The sequence below is a fragment of the Dreissena polymorpha genome, chromosome 1 (genome assembly GCF_020536995.1).
Source record: "Dreissena polymorpha isolate Duluth1 chromosome 1, UMN_Dpol_1.0, whole genome shotgun sequence".
NCBI classification, from domain to species: domain Eukaryota; kingdom Metazoa; phylum Mollusca; class Bivalvia; order Myida; family Dreissenidae; genus Dreissena; species Dreissena polymorpha.
The window spans coordinates 185,282,238-185,302,357 of NC_068355.1; the positions used below are offsets into that span (position 1 = coordinate 185,282,238).

The following is a 20,120-nucleotide window of genomic DNA, read 5'->3' on the forward strand; positions in this document are numbered from 1 at the left end:
GCTCAGCCATCCTGTCAAGTGTAGATAAGAGGTGTATATTATACTTTATACAAGCAATCTTCTAGATTCACAAAATTAAACAACAACAACTGAACTCTCCAAATTATTCAATCGTTTCGCGTTGCAAAGCTTTATAATTTTCAGGTTTTTATGTCCCTCACTATAGTAGTGGGGGACATATTGTTTTTGCCCCGTCTGTTGGTCTGTTGGTCCGTTGGTTGGTCTGTTGGTTGGTTGGTTTGCGCCAACTTTAACATTTTGCAATAACTTTTGCTATATTTAAGATAGCAGCTTCATATTTGGCATGCATGTGTATCTCATGGAGCTGCACATTTTGAGTGGTAAAAGGTCAAGGTCATCCTTCAAGGTCAAATATATGGCTCAAAATTGCTCATGTAATGTCACTTCTGCAATATTGAAGCTAGCAATTTTATGTTTGAAATGCATGTGTATCTCATGGAGCTGCACATTTTGAGTGGTGAAGGGTCAAGGTCAAGGTCATCCTACAAGGTCAAACGTCATATAGGGGGACATTGTGTTTCACAAACGCATCTTGTTAATTTGTGAAAAGATGCATATAATGGCTATATTAGACCATGGTTAATGTTCAGTATAACTGTTTCCTCACAAATATAAAAAAAAAACAAAAAAACTTTGCGAATCTGAAACAACTTTTTTCAGTTTTGTCAATTTACCAAAACGTGAAAAGATCCTTTTAACATTTCAGACATTGTAAGTATTTATGATTTGTAGGGACTCCTGCAGGCATGTGACATGGAACAATAGTTATTGACAAAGGGTTTAAACTTGGAAACAGTATATGGCTCATATTTTTCACAAGATAACTAAATTCAATGTATTACTAATGTGTCAAACCAAACAATAGACATAACATAGACAACGTTTTAGTGTTTGTCAAAAGTATTGACTATGGATCATTGACAATACATGTAGTTAACCTGTCAGAATAATGTTGCTCATATGATATATGATTTTATTTTTTGAAAGCAAAAGTGCCCAGCCAAAGAAAGTATGATAATATTGTACTATATCTATGCATAGAAACATAATTTTACAATTTCTATGTTACTATTGTTTGTAACATTTTGAGGAGATTGTGACTAAAATTTCACACTTTTGATATTTTTGGGACTTTGTTCATGATCTTGCATAAATAAATGTGTTTTCATGACAACACCACACACAAATTGCAACAAATATTGTCCAAGATGACAGTAGCCAAATGCAGATTGACGACGAACATGTTGAAGCTATTTGTGCAAGTCCTATGATACTTGAGACTGTTGATGACAAAGTCATGCACCGAGCAATGGTGCCCATGAAACACTGGAAACAGTTGTACAAGTTTAAGATGGTGTAGGCAAATTCATTAAAATACCATTGTTCAATTGGTACAATTCACAACTTGATTTTCCCAATTGGAAGATTTTGCGACTCATTTTTTCCCAATCTGATGATTTAATGACGCGAAAAATTCTCAAGGGCATGTGTACCGGACCCCTTCCCAATTGGGTGAAAAAAATCACTAAAAGTAGATCACAGTTACAGTACAGATCTAGTAAAGCAAACTCCGACATTAAGATATGGCAAATTAAAACATATTCCAAGCGAATTCATGCACATAATTTCACTATAGAAATAAAACTGTTTATCTGAAAAATATTTAGGTCTCGGTAAAATTTGGGTCAATGGATATAAAAACTGGTCAACAGGTTAAAGGTTACGCAAAAATTGTTGAAACTTTAGAAGCTACCCTTATGATTAATTGGTCCGAATTTGTATCATAGCAATATCACAAAAACTGTCAATTCTAAGTTAAGTGTATTAAAAACTTAGGTTACCATTTTAATTCTTAGAAAAAGCTTATAGACACTATAAATGCTATATTTTGTTTAACTTAGTCAAATTAAACTTGGTCTGAATGGTTAAGGGTCACATGGTTTATGTAGATTTTATAAGTATCAACATACTATGCACCATCAGTGCCCCCAACATGCAAAGCCAATAGGTTTATAATTGTTTATGTTGACTAACATCCTTAATGTTAGTTATGATCCTGAAGTCTAGATTACATTCCACACTCCATGGACCACATCCTTTTAACCCTTTCAGTGCGGGAACCGAATTTTAAAGGCCTTTGCAAACAGTTTGGATCCAGATGAGACGCCACAGAACGTGGCGTCTCATCGGGATCCAAACTGTTTGCTATTCTGATAGTATTCTTTGAAAAAAAATTGAAGAAAATGCTAATTTTAGAAATTCAGCAGATTACATTTTAGCAGACGACAAATTTCCCAGCATGCAAAGGGTTAAACACTTAGACAGACCAAAAACTTCTTATACATGTTATATTCTGAACGGGCTTGTCACTTAGGTTTTGTAAATTTATGTCTAATGTTGTAAATGCATAGTGATTCTCTACAACAGTGGTTTAAATTTGAATGCAGTTGTATAAGCTGGTCACAAAAAGAGGTTCACACAATTTGTATAACAAAATGACTGTTAAATATTCTTTGCTTTAGTATATTCCTTGCATCTTGTATTTTGGTCCTCTAAAAATAGTTTTAGCTAATGTGGTTATTGGCTGTCAGCTAAACGACTGAAGGGATCGACTTATTTTTCGTGGGAATGTTACGAGTCAGCTATGTGGTGGGAACGGCTTACTTAGTGCAGGGAAAAATCAATATAGAAAACAGAGGAGTGCAAAACTAAATAAAAGAGGAGTGCAGTATATTGTTTTATGTCGACTTAGTAAGTCATTCCCACGACATAGCTAACTTGTTCCATCGAGTTATTATGTCGTGGGAACAAGATAGAAAAGGAGGATTGCATTTAAAACAAAAGAGGAGTAAATGTCACCTCTATGGCAACGTACATTAGAGATCTAGCTAATATATTTTTAAACCTCAATCAAGTGTCTTAATATCATGCCACTTGAAATAAAAGAGATCCCAGTGGACACAGTTTTATATACCATTTATTGACGCAATATATTTAAAATGTGCTGAAATCATTATGTTATTGATAGTATACTACAGCATTTTTCTATCATGTATAATACCAGAAAAATGAACTTGTTCTGTAATTATATTTCCGCTAGGTTATGTTTTTGTAATGTTCTTGGTGTTGCTAACCCTTTCCCAAATAAGAAGCAAAGTGGAAATGGCTTTTGCAACCATCATACAACCTGAACAGCCTGCGAGTAACTCGCAGGCTCTTCAGGTTTTATGCTGTTTGCTGCTTATCAGTGGCTCATGGTTGGAAATGAAGCCTTTAAAACTTAAAACTAGTAAGAAATGTATTGTATTTAATTTAACTTTCAAATGGACTTCAAATGAGTCAATTTGAAAGTGTATCTAAGTGGTAAAGGGTTAAACTACATTCGGCAGCAATCATCTATACACAACATGTAGTACCTTTTAACATAATATATTATTTGATAAAATTCTAATTTGCTGACTCACATGGAAATTACATGTACTTATTTTAATATTTTCATCAATAGTAACTTTGCATAAAACAGGGATACTACATTATGAAGTTAACATTGACTTATCAATGCCAATTTGAAGTTTAAAACACCAAAATTGTAAAATATATAGAAGCTTTTAGTTGAATTTGCTATGATAACATTACAATTGTAAGAATTTAATATTCATCCTCTACATATACACCATCTATGTACTGCAGCAGGAAGATTTTAATACTTAGTCATGTCAGCACACTTTAACCGCTGCTTCAAAACCATTAGTGTTCTTTTTAACAAGGAAGATTATTGACAGCTGGTCGGTTGATTGTGAGAAGTGTTCAATCCTAACTAAGTGATGTCGGAAACATATATAGACTTAGAACAATACCCTCATTGTGAGTATGCACTTGACAAAGTATTTTGCTTTTATCAAATAAAAACCCCTGTTTAGTCAACAAGTTTCTTTTCAGAAGATTAAATGTGTACACTTTTGATTGTATTATTATAGTGAAACAGCCTATTTACTAATACTAGTATGTTGAATAAAAACCCTGTTCACACTGCTCTGTTAATTCATACACATATGCACCTAGCTTAATATGTTCTTCTTAGCTAACACTAACACAATGTGTTGACTGTTAGCTTTTGTGATGACATTTTGCCCATTGTTAAACATGCATTGTCCGTTGTCAAAATTTTACACGGTTAACACACTAGAGATTATTTTTGGTTCCAAATTCATGAAATGCTCACTGATGTCCTGACTCCTGAAGAGGCCCTCCCTGCTGTCCATTGAGAAGAACTGTAAAGTATTTCATTGATTCGTAACCAGTGTGTCTAGTTTAAATATTGATGGATATTCTTCTGTCACTGTCACTCTTAACTATCAGTTTCTTAAAATATTAGTTTTAACAGCAATTTTCATACCAGTTTAGTGCAAATTTCTTGATTGTTCGATTAATAAATTATGCTGTTTTGAACTGTTTACTGGTTTAAATATTTTATTTCGATTACTGTGTAAAAGTGTTGTGATTGGTCATAGTTCAGTGTTCTTTTGTGTATTTTCAATGTCTAGTGGACATTGTCCACTGACCAAGTTATTTGACCGAGTTCTTCTTGGGATATAGCACTTATTCTAGATCATTAAGATTTTGTTCCCTAAAAAAAGAGTTGATCTTTTTAGCAAGTGCATTATTCATCTGCTCGCTTAAATGTTATGATTGTGTTCAGTCCGTTAATATTTAAGACCTTTCACTCTTAATGATTTAATCAGTAAACTCAAATTGCTTGCCTTTTTTTTTATGAATATGAAGAATGAGTGTCTCTTTAATTATTGTTCTCCAATCTTCATACATACAGTGTAACTTTAAATAGATAATCGTTGTTAACCAGGTTTTCCGAATTATTGTACTCCAATCTTCATACATACTGTGTAACTATAAATAGATAATCGTTGTTAACGAGGTTTTTCGAAGGAAAAAACTGGTTATTAGATTGACGAATGTTGGCGGGCGGGCGGGCGGGCTGGCGGGCGGGCGGAACAAGCTTGTCCCGGCCATAACTTTGTCGATCATTGTGAGATTTTAAAATAATTTGAAACATTTGTTCACCATCATTAGACGGTGTGTCGCGCGAAAGAATTACATCTCCAAGGTCAGGGTCACACTTTGAGTTCAAAGGTCAAAAATGGCTATTAATGGGCTTGTCTGGGCCATAACTATGTCATTTATTGTGAGATTTAAAATCATTTGGCACATTTGTTCACCATCATGGGACGGTGTGTCGCACGAAAGAATTACGTCAATATCTCCAAGGTCAAGGTCACCACGACTTAAATAAGATTTATTTTGGAATATATGGGATTAATTATAAACAATCAGTTCAGTTTGAGTTGTCTCCCTTTATCATACTTTTTTTCACATTGAAAACCTGATTTTGTGACAATTTTGTCCCTTGTTGTATTGTAGTTTTGAAGAAATATTACATTTTAAATTTAAACTGCACATCTAGGGGAAGTTTCATTTATTGCATGTCTATATGAGCTTTTGTAAGTATTGTAAACATTGTAACAAAAGAAGTCATTGTCTTTTATGATTTACTTTTTAATTAGCCGGATTTTTTTCGAAAAAATCTCGGCTTATAGATTGATGTTGTCGGGCGGGCGGGCGGGGTGGCGGCGTGCTCGAAAATGTTAAAGTTCTTATTTCATGGTATAACTTTGGTATGCTTGGACCTAGAGTCTTCAAACTTGACATGAAGGTTGGCCAGGATTAACAGATGACCACTGGTCATTTCAAGGTCATTCATTTGAAGGTCAAGGTCACTGTGACCTTCAATATAAAAAATGTTGAAGTTGTTATAACTTTGGTATGCTTGGACCTAGAGTCTTGAAACTTGACATGAAGGTTGGCCATAACTAGTTAGTAACCACTGGTCATTTCAAGGTCATTCATTTGAAGGTCAAGGTCACTGTGACCTTGAATGTAAAAATGTTAAAGTTCTTATTTCATGGTATAACTTTGGTATGCTTGGACCTAGAGTCTTCAAACTTGACATGAAGGTTGGCCAGGATTAACAGATGACCTATGGTCATTTCAAGGTCATTCATTTGAAGGTGAAGGTCACTGTGACCTTCAATATAAAAATGTTACAGTTGTTATAACTTTGGTATGCTTGGACCTAGAGTCTTGAAACTTGACATGAAGGTTGGCCAGAACTAGTAAGTAACCACTGGACATTTCAAGGTCATTCATTTGAAGGTCAAGGTCACTGTGACCTTGAATGTAAAAATGTTAAAGTTGTTATAACTTTGGTATGCTTGGACCTAGAGTCTTGAAACTTGACATGAAGGTTGGCCAGAACTAGTAAGTAACCACTGGACATTTCAAGGTCATTCATTTGAAGGTCAAGGTCACTGTGACCTTGACTGTAAAAATGTTAAAGTTCTTATTTCATGTTATAACTTTGGTATGCTTGTACCTAGAGTCTTCAAACTTGAAATAAAGATTGGCCAGTACTAGAAGATGACCACTGGTCATTTCAATGTCATTCATTTGAAGGTCAAGGTCACTGTGACCTTAAATGTTAAAATGTTAAAATTGTTATAACTTTGGTATGCTTGGACATAGAGTCTTCAAACTTGACATGAAGGTTTGCAAGCACACTTAGATGACCACTGGTCATTTCAAGGTCATTCATTCTAAGGTCAAGGTCACTGTGACCTTGAATGTAAAAATGTTAAAGTTCTTATAACTTTGGTAGGTAAAAATGTTAAAGTTCTTATTCCATGTTATAACTTTGGTATGCTTGTACCTAGAGTCTTCAAACTTGACATAAAGGTTGGCCAGTACTAGAAGATCACCACTGCTCATTTCAATGTCATTCATTTGAAGGTCAAGGTCACTGTGACCTTCAATGTTAAAATTGTTATAACTTTGGTATGCTTGGACCTAGAATCTCAAACTTGACGTAAAGGTTTGCAAGCACACTTAGATGACCACTGGTCATTTCAAGGTCATTCATTTCAATGTCATTCATTTGAAGGTCAAGGTCACTGTGAACTTAAATGTTAAAATGTTAAAATTGTTGTAACTTTGGTATGCTTGGACCTAGAATCTCAAACTTGACGTAAAGGTTTGCAAGCACACTTAGATGACCACTGGTCATTTCAAGGTCATTCATTTGAAGGTCGAGGTCACTGTGACCTTGGATGTAAATATGTTAAAGTTGTTAATACTTTGGTATGCTTAGACCTAGAGTCTTCAAACTTGATATGAAGGTTGGCCAGAACTAGTAGATGACCACTGGTCATTTTAAGGTCAAGGTCACCGTGACCTTGAATGTAAAAATGTTAAAATTCTTATTTCATTGTAGGTATGTGAAAGCAAAACAATAAATAGTATTATTTCATCTAAGTTTATTTTCTTACATTTGATAATGAAATTGATGGAAACTTCAAACAATATGTTACTAATTTGCCTATAAAAAAATTGAGATCAAACTTTCCTAATTGTCAATTCAAGTTCATATTTGTGACCTTAAATGTTATTGTTGTTCATGTATATGCATGCATTCAAAACATAACACAAGGTTTGCTCATGCCTTGAAAAGTACTTACATTTCATTTTGACCTTTGAACAATATTTCAGTAATTTAAGTATTGCATTGACAAAAACACGAAAGGTACTTTCCTGTCATTTAAATCAAAAATCCGGCTTCAATGCGGTCATCTCCGACCGCGGAACTCTTGTTCAGTAATATGGTTCAAATGATGTCTGCACAACACTAGGAGCAGGTGTCTAGATAATGTTCTTAAACTATTTTATCACATGCTATACCCTGTTTCCAATGTAATACAACCATTACATATTTTTGTATATGACACATGTGTAATACAACATTTTTAAGCGTTTTCATGGGCTTAGTTTTTGTTTATTGACCAATTGCCTTTTGTTATTTTGCTTTGTTAAAGCCGAGGCATTCCAAATGACGTCAGGAAATTTAAACAATATTCAAGATTTATCATTATGTTTGCATAAATATTTATTTAATTTTCTCATTTAAAAGCATGTGATAAAACAGATCTGACACTCGTTGTCATATCATACCATATTTTATTAAACTCGTCCAGGAAATTCGTTAGTAAGGTCGCCAAAGGCTCGCTTACTAACAAAATTCCAGAACTCGTTTAATAAAATATGGTATGATATGACAACTCGTGCCAGATCCTATATAACTAAAAAATTCAAATAAGAAATAGCTTACACGTGGTAGGAAATTAATCATGGTAAAAGGTGAACATTCTCAAAAGAGCAATATCTTTTTATTCCCTATTTTTTAGAACTGTCTGCAAAAACGTCGTAAAATCCATTTATTGTTTGGAAATTAGTTAAAGAGTCAGCTTGTTTAATAAATCCTTATATAATAATAATAATGATTGTATTCATAACAATCCTTTAATAAACCAACAATATCTTTGCACCCCAAACATAAAGATTTGTTTAAAATTGAAAAAGTTATTTTTGGAAAAACATTTAGCACCATGGCCATCAGCCTTAAATAATGTAATGTATTGTATAATAAGACTTGAAAACAGTATTGTTAATGGGGAAATTAAATGCTTCTTTATAGTGTTATATTTACAGAATGTTAATGTTTTTGTTGAGATTGATTAGAGCAGTAGACAAAGCATAATATTCAGTACCTATTCATATTAAATGTAAGGAAATAAGACTTGGTATTACAAATACAACAAGATGTGTTGGTGAAACACTATGTCCCCCCCCCCCCTATATTAGACCTTTGACCTTGAAGGTTTCTCTTGACCTTTCACCACTCAAAATGTGCAGCTCTATGAGATACACATGCATACCAAATATCAAGTTGCTATCTTCAATATTGCAAAAGTTATGGCAAATGTTAAAGTTTGACGCAAACAAACAAACAAACTGACAGGGCAAACACAATATATATAGACTGGGGGAAATAAACATTAATGATTTAAACACATTGTGGCTAGAGATTGACGGTATATATTTTATTGTCGGAGGAAATTCAAAAGACCTACACAGTATAGATTTGTAAATAGTATTAAACACAGATTTGACATACCGGTATACACAATACAATTAAAGCAGATGAACAAGTACGGGTCTGGTCAGTTTGTTAAAATATTTACTTATGTCTCCCATAATGATATGAACACTGTATTATGTGAATTGGGAATAAGACATCAATTTGGGAATAAATTGTGTTTTATCAAAAGTGCATAATATGCAGTTTTATATGTTGCATTTATCTAGTTTTACAAATTATAATTAAAACATATACTTGCATATATAATAGCATTATTTAAAGTGATTTTACTTAAAAACTGGATTTTTTATGAATTAAAAAAAAATCCTCATGAAATGAAACTGTGTCCATGCCACGCATGGACACGGTTTAAAAATACACTTTAAATGATACAAATTCAATCACTGTTAATGAAAAAGTCATGGAAAATTTCTTATTAAGCTTAAATTATAGATAATATATTACAAAAATATATGTAGATCATGAAATGAATAGTTTTGTTTGAGAAAATAACCAAAATGATGTCCATTCCCAGTTTGATGTCTTATTCCCAATTCACATAATAAAGTGTTTATAACAAATCATCACATATTAGATAATTTAATTCAGCATGTTCTAATTACTTTTCTTACATGCAACATTTTATTTATAAATTCTATACATACTTATGTTCAAACTTAATTTAATTTGTATGTAAAAAGGTACTTTTTTGTACAATTCTTGAAATAAAAATTAGATTTTTACAATAATTTTAGTAGACCATTATATTTATGAACCCATCAAGAAGCTGCACATGAAATACTCTGTATATAAAATACCAAACTAATATATAAAATACATATTACTATATGCAATGCTCGTATGTATGTAATGTTCTAAAGAGAAAACAAAATTTCAAAAACATTAAAAAATAACTTTCATGTTCATCTTGTTGCAAAATAAACTCCATTATTGAGATTGAAATGTAGAAAGTTAATTATAGTAAAGTGAAAATTCCTGAGCTCCAACCAGGGATTGAACCACGGTCTTCTAAGTGGTAACCAGAAACTCTAGCTGCGTCGCTTATAAGCAGCTAGCTAAACAGCAAGGCTGTTGGAAATTGCTTAATTTAAGTACAATATAAAATATATATTTTACAACACTTTATTTCACTCCTTTACTAATTTCATCATTGTTGACGGTTAAAGTGTATCTCGAAAGTGAATGAAAATATGACCAAAAAAGTTACCGGTACTTGCACATTGGTATATACTCATTCCAAATCACAGGTGGCGTGTGAATTAATGATATTAATTAGTGAAACATCATTTTGAAAAAATAATAATCAAATTATAACGAAATGTCAACTTCTCTGAAAAGAATATGTCACTATCAAATACATATATCGTTATGATTTCGTTATTTTTCATTCAAACTGTGTTCCAACCAAGATGCTTATTTGTTGAAATCATAATTGTATGTCCCAATTTGTGTTATAATTCATCCTGATCTAAGACAAACAATGTTTTAAAGTTCTGGATGGGGTTGTAGAAATTAACGCTGATTTGTTCATGCTGTAGTAAAACTCTTTGTTGAGGTAAATTCTCATTTTGAAGATTCTTTAGGTCGACAAAGTTTGGCATGATACCGTCTGGGAAGTGGTCTGAAAAAACCTGTCTATAAAACATTGGAATATAATTCTTCTGGCTATTTGCTCTTTCCCAGTCTGTTTTTGTATAATTACTATATTAGTCCCTTGGTAAAATTTTTTTTTTAGAAAATGTACTGACTCTGCTTATAAAATTGTGGCATTCAAAGATGCAGCAGTAGTAGTTTCCTAGTGTTTATATTGAAACCAGAAGTGGGTATACCGTCCGGCACGAACGACAACTCTGTCAAGACGGAATTATGAAAATCCGGAATTACTCAATTGCATCAAATTAAGCAACTTTATTCATTGAAATTTAGAAACCTTATATTATGATCCTGCTTATAAATTCATGTTGGGTTGGTGGCTGAATTCATGGTAAATTTAAAGAGTATTACTCTTAATACGCAAATGATTTTCTTTCCATAAATTAATAGATCGATGTATGCTTTTATAGTGGCACTGTGGATTGCACTTGGTGTTGGTCTGGTCAAAGCTCAAGTCAATTTTACTGATGTAGAAATATTTGTTCCTCTAAATAACTTAAATCATGTGCAATCTGTACAATCCATTTAAGATCAACATTTTGGTAATGGCGTCATAGTGATAATAATAGCTTTTGAACTAATTGCACGTTTACAGATAGTTAAATAATTTCAATATTACTAATAGATTTTTACTTGCATATAACTGAAATGGGGGCCAGAGTTATTGGTGTGAAATATTGATTTTATTGAATATGCAAGTTTAAATGAAGTGTCATAATTTCAATATTGAGGAACACTTAAGTTATTACGCCCCCCTTCGAAGAAGAGGGGGTATATTGCTTTGCTCATGTTGGTCGGTCTGTCGATCGGTCCGTCCACCAGGTGGTTGTCAGACGATAACTCAAGAACGCCTGGGCCTAGGATCATGAAACTTCATAGGTACATTGATCATGACTCGCAGATGACCCCTATTGATTTTGAGGTCACTAGGTCAAAGGTCAAGGTCACGGTGACCCGAAATAGTAAAATGGTTTTTGAATGATAACTCAAGAACGCATACGCCTAGGATCATGAAACTTCATGGGTAGATGGATCATGACTCGCAGATGACCCCTATTGATTTTGAGGTCACTAGGTCAGAGGTCAAGGTCACGGTGACCCGAAATAGTAAAATTGTTTCCGGATGATAACTCAAGAATGCATACGCCTAGGATCATGAAACTTCATGGGTAGATTGATCATGACTCACAGATGACCCCTATTGATTTTAAGGTCACTAGGTCAAAGGTCGAGGTCACGGTGACCCGAAATAGTAAAATGGTTTTCGGATGATAACTCAAGAACGCATATGCCTAGGATCATGAAACTTCATGGGTAGATTGATCATGACTCACAGATGACCCCTATTGATTTTAAGGTCACTAGGTCAAAGGTCGAGGTCACGGTGACCCGAAATAGTAAAATGGTTTTCGGATGATAACTCAAGAACGCATATGCCTAGGATCATGAAACTTCATAGGTACATTGATCGTGACTCGCAGATGACCGCTATTGATTTTCAGGTCACTAGGTCAAAGGTCAAGGTCACAGTGATAAAAAACGTATTCACACAATGGCTGCCACTACAACGGACAGCCCATATGGGGGGCATGCATGTTTTACAAACAGCCCTTGTTTAAAAAGTGTTTGGCAAAGAGTTGGTCAAATGTGGTCCATCTTTGATAATAATGAGGTTCTCAAGTACATTTTTAGCTCACCTGAGCACAAGCTCACCTTGTGATCTGTTGTGTGTTTTGCCTTGTGCGGCGTAAATATTTGCCTTGTTTACACTCTAGAGGTTACATTTATTGTCAGATCTCCATGAAATTTGGTAAGAAGATTTGTCCTAATGTTAACTTGGGCGAATTCGATAATGTTTCTGGTTGGTTGAAAAACATGGCAGCCATTGGACTGGGCATTTTACCTTAAATGGCTATATTAAAACCTTGGTAACACTCTGGAGGCCACATTTATTGTCCTATCTTTATGAACCTTGGTCAGAAGAATAGTCCCAATGATATCTTGGACGAGTTCGAAAATGGTTCTGGTTGGTTGAAAAACATGGCCACCAGGGTTGGGTCATTTTTCATAAAACATGACTGGCTGTAGTAAAAACTTGTTAACACTCCAAACGTCACATGTATTGTCCAATCTTCATGAAACTTATCAGAATATTTGATATCCTGGATGAAGTAGAAAGATGGTTTTGGTTGGCATTTTTCCTAATGTGGCTATATATTTCTTTCGTAAAACCTTGTTAACACTGTAAAGGCCACATTTATTGTCTGATCTTCAGGAAACTTTGTCAGAATTTTTTTCGCAATGATATCTTGGTCAAGTTCCAAAATGGTTCCGGTTTGTTTAATAACATGGCTGCCAGTGGGCAGGAAATTTTTCCTTACAATTATGGTTTTGGTAAAAACTTGTTTACACTCTTAAAGTCACATTTATTGTCCAATCTTCATGAAACTTGGTCAGATTTGTTTTAATGATATCTTGGATGAGTTTGAAAATGGTTCTGGTCTGTTGAAAAACACGCCTGCGAAATGTTGTTCTGCAGCTCATGAATAATTTGTGAACTGTTCGTGAACTGAGTTCATGAATTGTTCACGAATAGTCAGTGAACAGAAAATGAGCCACGTCTGTGAAATGTTCTTGAAATTTTAGTTCGTGAACTGTTCATGAACACTAATGGCATGAAGTGTTCATGAAATATTCTTGAAACCTAATGGCATGAAGTGTTCATGAACTATTTTTGAACCCTTATGGCATGAAGTGTTCATGAATTATTCTTGAACCATTATGGCATGAAGTGTTCATGAACTATTCATGAACACCAATGGCATGAAGTGTTCTTGAACAGTTCACGAACAACACAATTCTTGAAAAATTGTTCAGGGTTTTGCTGTTCATGAACAGTTCATGAACATTTTTCTTCTATTTTTCAATGGTTCACTTTCTGTTCATGGACTGTCAGTGAATAGTTCATGAACCATAGTTCTTCAAGAGTTCTTGAACTGAGGTGGCATGAAGTATTCATGAACTATTCATGAACAAGAATTTGTCAATTTATGCAAAGGTTATCATAAGTGTTACCAAAGCTCAACAAACAGGTCAGGGTAAGAAGAAACATGTCTTGTATTAGCTCTTAACATATTGATAGCAACATATAACACTAATTTAAATATAACACTAATAACTGAGATACAAGTGGTTTGATAATACTCTTAAAATTTCATAATACAACTTTGCACTATATGTTCATGAATAATTCATGTATTGAAAAGATTATGAATAGTCTCATTTTCAGTTCAAGAATCATTTACTGATCAATGGTTTCCCTGAATTGGTTACACTTACAGTGACAAAGACTTGAAATGGAACCAATGGCTGATCAGTTCAGCCGGTAATTTATTAAAGACTTACATTTTCAAATATAACATAAACCATGTGCCTTCCGTTTCAACTTTCTGTGCACACAATATTCTTCCTTTGTAAAAACAGCAATGCAATGTACATGTTTGAGTTCTTGATATCATCTTAAACTGTTCTTGAAATAAGATGTCCTTAAAACGTTCTTAAACTTGTCTTTTAAGTCTTCCAAGAAAAATGACAGATCCTTTTAAGAACATATTGGATTCTAATAAAGTCCATCATATGTTCAAAAACATTGTGTAGACCTGTTTAAGAACATCAGAAGGAAACATGTTGTTCAAAAAAGTTCTTAAAGTGTTCAAGAATAGTTTAAGAATAATTCAAGAACAGGAAAGGTCCTTAAAAAGTTATTGAACTGTTCCTGAAGGCAGTTCTTGAACAGTTCTTGTACAAATGATCTTAAAATTCTCTAGAACAGGTCAAGAACTCTTACTTACAGCGGTGAAAATACTATGCATATTCATACTAACTTCACAGGTTTCACAAATCTACAAGATTAGTATGCTAGACATTTCAATATTACTTTCAAAAGTATTTATGAAACATCTAGCACAAAGGAATTCATGAATTATTCATGGTGGATCCTCAAAGTCTGTCTCAGAAAAGTCATCAGAAATAATTGTTCATGAAATGTTCATTACTAAGTATTTATGGTTAGATGAAGAACTGTTCATGAACTTTGAAGTGTTCAACAAAAATTCATAAACTGTTCATGAACGTGTCTTAAGAACAGTTCATGTCCAAAAGTTCATGAACCAAGATCAGGAACTTTTTGAGAACGGTTCAAGAACAATTCCTGATTGGCTTGAAGTGTTCATGAAATCATGAACAACATTTCGCCAAGGCATGGCTACAAGGGGGGCTTGCAATTTATCCTTATATGGCTATATTAAAATCTTGTTAGCGCTATTAAAGTTACATTTATAGTTCACTCTTCATGAAACTTCGGCTTGACAGAACATGTCAGTTCCTTTGTATCTGAGGTGAGCGAATTTGGGCTTTTCAGACCATCTTGTTTGTTATAATCTGTGGATTTTCAATATGTTTGAGTATTTTAAATAAGAAGCATGTGACCGATAATGATTAGTTTTTATAATTATATTTATAACATGACCTATTAATCCATTATTGGTCCTTAATTGTTATCGTAATTAGTGTAACTAACTAACTATTGTTTTACTAAGTTGTTTTACAAATTAATTGAATTTATGTCACTTTCAAATGACTTTGTAACTTTAAATTGAAATTTAAAAAGATATTATATCATACAAAAAGCAGCCATTAGTGTTTAAGTGCATGTATAATTCTTTAATAGGTCTTTCATACAAAGCTATCGGTGCTTCTTTGATCCTGTCATTGAGAATTAAAGAAACGTACTTGGTGAGAGCCGTTACACCTTGAATATATTAAACATGATATCTCTCCCCAGTGAATTCCGTTCAGATAAATGGCAATGCAAGCTCAATTATACCTATTAAAAGGTTACTAAAATGAAAATAACTTTCAAATTAAAAATAATTGACCAGTCGCCAATTACGCGATTGCAACGCCCCCTGAGTTGTGTTTTCATAAAACGCTTTATCCATTACTCCGACAGTCTTTGTTTGTCGTACACTGTGGCCGCAATAAAGGAAATCTGATTGCGTATTGCTTGAGTTTGATTGACAGCTGGCGAATGTACAATAATTATTGTGTGTTACATGCCCCCAATAGAGTGGCATATGGCAGTCTCACTGTTCACCGTCAGTCCGTCTGTCTGTCAGTCTGTCTGTCTGGAATCGGTTTTAAACTATTTCAGACACTGACCTAAGTTTTCTACGAGTCTACCTACATTACCATGGAGTTTTCTAGCCGTTTTTGCAAAAGAAATATGGTTATATAGAGTTTTGTTTTTATCGAGAAAAGTGGCAAATTTGGGATTTTTTTGTATCAACAAAAAGGACCATTTCGGGATTTTTTCATCATCAAATATTGGCACAACATTTATTTTCCTGGCCATTTTGGGAAAACATTTTATAGATTTTATTTATATATCATGTAGGATGTTTAAAAAATTAAATTGAGATATAGAGTCTAATAATCATAAGACACTAATTTCTAAGTGTCTAAGGGGGGGATTGGGGAATTGGTATTTTTTTTATAATTTCGGGTTTGGATTGGGTCCGTTTGCTTTGGGCTCGGGTCTGTTTTCCAGCCTATTATACATAGCAGGAAAACCCCCAATTGACTTACAGATCAACTTTGAGTTTCGTTCTTGAACATAGATTTTTGACAAAGTAACATGACTTGGACTTGAAACTTTTCTCTATAATAGATCTAGCTGCTGTGCAGTTTCAAAGTGCAGTAGAAGGCATTGTGTTTCACAAACGTAGTTCGTGTTTTTAAAATTTACTGATTAATAATTTGAACGGGCAAAACAATTCAGCAAATCCATATTTTAATATATTTGAATACTGTTAACCAGTATTGCGATAGGTATTTGATACACTGAGAGCAATTTGAAACAAGCAAATTTGTTGATTTGATATCCTCCACTAAAAAGTGTTTGACCGTCTGACAGATGGGCTGACAGCAGACGGACGGACTGATGGATGGACAAACAATGCCAAAATTATATCCTTCTGCCTTTGGCGGGGGATAACAAGTGAATTCGTTGAATTGATATCCACGGCTATAACTAAAAGGTTTGTGACACACGGATGGAGGGACTGACAGACTGACAACGTCAAAACTATATCCCTCTGCCATTGGTGGGGGATAAAATTTGTATGAAAAACTAGAACACCGATGGTAAACATCTTGAACATAATATATCATAATATTAGTTGTTGTCTAACGGTAACGTTTTTTTTAATGTATAATTTGCTGTACAAACTGAATTATTAAATGTATGAAAGTCAATTTGCTTATTTAAAAGTAATTTATACTATTTTTAGTTTGATATGTACTGTAAACTTCACATTTGCATATCGATGGTCCCCATTTCAAATGTCGAACTTAAAAAACACAACTTTCTAGGAGGGCTATTTTTTCATTTTCATAACTATATGCAAAAAGCAGCAGTTAAAAATTATTCGGCTTCGCATTTTACAATAATATTCAGCTTCCCATTTTTGAGTATCAGCTTCAAATGTTTGCATAATTTTATTTCCACAATCACAGTTCAGCATTTTATCATATGGCCAGTTTGGGGTGTATTGATTGGTTAGGTGGTTCACCATTTTCTGGGCATGTGCGCACTGATTTCCTGCCCTATACAGTGCAAAAATCACGATATGTAAAAAAAAATGTAAGTTCAGCATTTTGAATGGGGATCATCGATATACCACCTAAATAACTGTTTATAAAATGGAATACTCTTATCAGATAATAATATCAGTTCACAAGCTATAGCTTCAATGGATTTTGATGTCTATTTAAAATCAAGTTCAAATAATAATGATTTATTAGTAATTCTGCTATATAGGATTTCATAACGAGGCTGAATGTGTAACGGTCTTTTCCTTCGCTAATGCAAATTTTGGAGAATACGAGTTACCCATTATCTTAACATCGATAATTGCTCAAAACAAAGATATACAATAGCCGTATAATACTAATTACATAAGTGTACCTAAGTACAATTATCAAAAGTATCAAATCAATTTGACAAGAATAAGGTGTTGAGAGTGGGATTTAAATCACTTTGGTCAAAACAACAGACACTATAATGTAGACGGGGACGTTTTTACTAGCTCACCACATTCCGGAGGATTTCGGATATAGTTGCTGTATCACGGTTGATATCGGAGGTCTTATTTTGATGTTAAGAGTGATCACCCATCAATAGTAATTTGTGCTGGAATTTTGGGGTTTTAATACTGGTTCCCTTTTTTGTAACGTGAAATATATTATAATGACTGTGTATGCAGAAAAGAAGACTGATTCTGAATCAGAGACGCAATAGCAATCGACTTAAGAAGTACTATAGATCCACAAAGATGTTAACAGATAGTTAAATTCAGTAGCAGCATAGCCAAATGCACATAGTAAAACAAAGAACAAAGAACATCTTTAGAAATAGCATTAATACAAATTTCGAAAGTTTAACTTCAGTTGTCAATAACACACACAAAGTAAAGATAGATAAATTATGAAGTGATTATAAACTTATCAATATGTGGCAAAGAAGATTGAATGTTTGCACATCAAATGTAACTAGAAATGGCGTGGCAGAGGCCGACGCGTAACTCCATGCCGCATGTTTGACTCAGGGACGCCCCAGGGTTACTGGTAATAGGGCCATGCATAGTTGAGATTGGCCGTAATGTTATAAGAGAAGTTCAGTATCAATTAGAAGTGAATCAGTGTAGAAATGAAGAAATTTTAGTAAAATCAATTATGGGTGGTTGTGGTCTAAGTGGGCGGGGTGCCCCAGGGTGGATAATGAGGCCATGCATAGTTGAGATTGACCGTATTGTCATAAGAGAGGTTCAGTATCAATTAGAAGTGAATCAGTGTAGAAATGAAGAAGTTTAGTAAAAGGCAATTTTGGGTGGGCGTGGCCTATGTGGGAGGGGTGCCCCCGGGTTGGTAATGGGGCCATGCATAGTTGAGATTGACTGTATTGTCATAAGAGAGGTTCAGTATCAATTAGAAGTGAATCAGTGTAGAAATGAAGAAGTTTTAGTAAAAGGCAATTTTGGGTGAGTGTGGCATAATGTGGGAGGGGCGCGCCAGGGTTGGTAATGGGCCATGCATAGTTGAGATTGACCGTATTGTCATAAGAGAACTTCAGTATCAATTTGAAGTGAATCGGTGTAGAAATGAAGAAGTTATAGTTAAAGGCAATTTTGGGTGGGTGTAGTCTATGTGGGCGGTGAGCCCCATGGTTGGTAATGGGGCCATGTATAGTTGAGATTGACCGTATTGTCATTAGAGAGGTTCAGTATCAATTTGAAGTGAATCAGTGTAGAAATGAAGAAATTTTAATAAAAGGCAATTTTGGGTGGGTGTGGTCTAAGTGGGCGGGGTGCCCTAGGGTGGATAATGGGGCAATGCATAGTTGAGATTGACCCGTATTGTCATAAGAGTGGTTCAGTATCAATTTGAAGAAAATCCGTGTAGAAAAGAAGAAGTTATAGTAAAAGGCAATTTTGGGTGGGTGTGGTCTATGTTGGCGGAGCGCCGCAGGGTTGTTAACCCTTTCCTTGACAGCCATTTAGCCAATATAAGCCTCTCCAGTTACCACAAGACCTAGCTGCCTGCTGACCAGTGGCTGATAGCCATCTTATCAATATCAGTACCCCATCTTTACAGGCACTATTGGAAAAAGGCTGTTTTATGACCCTCATTGCTTTTGAGCCTGATATTCTCATAAAAATTCAGCGATTTTCCTTGTCCAATTGGGAAAAGTACCTGTACCGGTCCAATTGGGAAAAATTGAGTCGTGAAAACCTCAAAATTGGGAAAATTCGAGTCGTGAAAACCTCAAATTGGGAAATTGGTGTATTTGATTTTTTGCTCCCAAATACTTTAAAATTGATAACCAAGTGTTTTCAAGCTGTCAATATTATATAAACCTAGGTTCAAGCTATAGAGCTGCAAAGGGAAACTAACTAAATGTTGCTTAAAAAAAAAAAAAAAAAAAAAATATTTTTTTTTTTTTTTTTTTTTTTTTACCTTTAATTGGGAATTTAAGGACAGCAATTGGGAAATTTGTATTTTTTTAGTAATTGGGAAAGTGCCGTTTACCGGTACTTTATAAAGAAGGAGGAAAATCGCTGAAATTGAAATATTATTGAAAAATACACAATATGAAAGTTTAAGCTAATAAAATTTCCTTTCCTGTGGTGTAAACTGTATGTTTCTACCTTAATTTATTGGTCAGTTATAGTCATGCAAAGTTGACCGTTGTGAGTTTTACTGCGTTTCAATGCAAATCTACCTCTTTGGTAACGCAACCGTTATTGCCTTTAAACCTGATTTT

General features: G+C 34.1%; 2 protein-coding genes and 1 long non-coding RNA gene across 3 annotated transcripts in view; 2 read left to right on the forward strand and 1 right to left on the reverse strand.

Moving 5' to 3' along the window:
• The window catches only part of LOC127864233 (uncharacterized), a 258,553-nt gene that overhangs the window by 163,650 nt on the left and 74,783 nt on the right, over nt 1-20,120 (reverse strand). The window lies entirely within an intron of this gene.
• LOC127864225 (uncharacterized) overlaps nt 1-20,120 on the forward strand; it is a 94,574-nt gene that overhangs the window by 29,506 nt on the left and 44,948 nt on the right. The gene's annotated exons all lie outside the window — the stretch shown is intronic.
• Nucleotides 5,678-7,346, forward strand: LOC127864259 (uncharacterized). The gene is made up of 2 exons (XR_008041653.1): nt 5,678-5,788; nt 6,090-7,346. It is a non-coding gene; the product is annotated as an uncharacterized LOC127864259 (long non-coding RNA).